The sequence below is a fragment of the Pundamilia nyererei genome, unplaced genomic scaffold, assembly GCF_000239375.1.
Source record: "Pundamilia nyererei isolate P.nyererei 1_Seehausen unplaced genomic scaffold, PunNye1.0 scaffold00003, whole genome shotgun sequence".
Classification (NCBI taxonomy): Eukaryota; Metazoa; Chordata; class Actinopteri; order Cichliformes; family Cichlidae; genus Pundamilia; species Pundamilia nyererei.
The window spans coordinates 3,586,477-3,588,708 of record NW_005187404.1 but is presented as its reverse complement, the minus strand read 5'-3'; positions in this window follow the sequence as shown (position 1 = coordinate 3,588,708).

The window sequence follows — 2,232 nt, the reverse complement described above, 5'->3', positions numbered from 1 at the left end:
TTACACAACATTTGCAATCAGTTTACCCAGACAGACTATGTGTCTGTGTTGTTAACCTCAGTGCATGACCTCACTCAGCGCCATCTGTTACCAGGCAAACTTCAGTGCAGCAGGCTGCTGAATGCACACAGGCAATATGTAGTAAATTATACTGTAAACATGTAGGCAACCTTTCAATAGCTGAACTTTGCTCCATTGATTGGCCAGACATCGCGCTGCCCGTAGCTTCAAACCATTAATTAACTTGACCGAGCTTCAACCCTTTAACTATGCAATATGTGTATAACATGATTACAGTTGCACCTGCAATGAAAGATTATTATGTGCTTATGCTAACACCTGAAATACAGACTTTAATATAACCTCACCAGTTTCAATAAATGTGTCAATGAAATGACAATAATGATAAATCATAAATGATGCAACAGTAATAATAAGGATTATGAATAGTAACATAGATTATGAATGTAAAATAATATTTCATTCCGATACTAATTAAATGTAAAATCTAAATAATATTTTCCGTTGTCATTTTTAACTTATTTCGAAATACTAACCTCTCCAGTGTTTTTCACTGTACACAGGCAAAAAGAGTAAACACAAAGAAAAACCCTAATATGAGTAGTTAAAGGATCTTTCAACATTTTGAAAGATCCTGCAGATGCTTCTTTCAATAACACTTATTCAGGTTTTTACTTACTACGTAGAGAACTGTTCACCACAGGAGGACTCTGGATCACTTTAAAGATAAAGAAAAGAAAAGAAAAAAAGAATGAGTTCAAGTTTAGAGAATCAGTGAAAAAAAAACCTTTCTCACATGCATCCCTCTCTCTGATACTGCTGTCTGATGAGTACCTACATTCTACCATACATTACCACCTTGTTTCTACTGTATTTTTTTGGACCACAAGGCGCACTGGATTATAAGGTGCATTAAGTGAAACAAAACAGTCAGATAAGTCAAACTTTACTCAACTCATTCTTCTTGCTTCCTTCACTTCTGTACCATTGATTCATTAATGTTTATAGCAGCTGCTCTATTCCCATATTGTTGCAGTATATTAATGACTAACCTCGTATTGTGAATAGTTTATCTCAGTTGTTCTCCTGACTGACGTTTGGTTCGTTTACAGCATCCTGCCATGCGATTGCATTTGTCCCTAACTATCGGGAACCCTCGTTAACTTTTATCGAGTGGAAAAAAGCCTTAGCGTTCATCCTCCAGCTTCACTGTGCTAATGTTATGCTAACATAGCTGTGTCTCTAGCGATAATGTAGCACATCATTATATACCAGCTAGTCCAACTTCAGTGACCCTACAAAAGTCACTACTGTTTAGTTTTCTGTCTTCATTTAAGTTGGAAGTGATAGCAGAGCAGCACTTTTAATTTTTTCAGAAATCTCGGTCAAAACATGGTATATCATGTTTAGGTGGAAACTAGCGAGCTAACTTCCTGATAACTTCTAATTCTATTAAATTTAATAAATTCTGTTTTCATGAATGCCTGAAGATGAAAGATGAAAGAATGTAGACAGTTTTTAACTCTCAGTGATGCCACAGTGTTTGTTTAACTCCAACAATCCATCAAGCAGTGTGGCTTCGTAGCTTACCAAAGTCGTACTAAAACATTTTTTGATGGATTTTTGAGCACCATGCACAACATAAAATCGGTTCAAGGTCAGTAAGCACAACCAGAATCCATGAATTAGGCGCACCGGAGGCGCACTGTCGAGTTTTGAGAAAATTAAAGGACGTTAAGTGCGCCTGATAGTAAAATCAGTACTTGTTGTCTTTTCATTTGAGTCTGACTTTCTATTAAACCAAACATTTTACTGATTTTATTCATGCTGAACCATCTTTGTTTCAGATCTGGGGTTGACTTTTAGTTTTGCTATTGGGAAAAACTCACTGGCTGTTGGAATATTTCTGCGCACAAGAGGTCCTTGAATCACTTTGCTGTTGTCTTTGTTGACAGCAATGAAGGCAGTAAAAGAACTGCTAACTCCTGATTGGACACTGAGATGCACCACCTTCTCCTTCACACCTCCACCTTGCTGTCCTCTGTGCTCTCTCTCCTCCATCTCCAGGGAGCGAATCAGAGTTCGAGCACCCAACCTGTGGATTGTTAATCTGCAGATAATAAGGAACACCAAGAGATGGGTGACTTAAGTGTTTCTTTGTTTTTTTTTTAAATACTTTATTTCAGATGTGAACACAACATATTTCAGTTC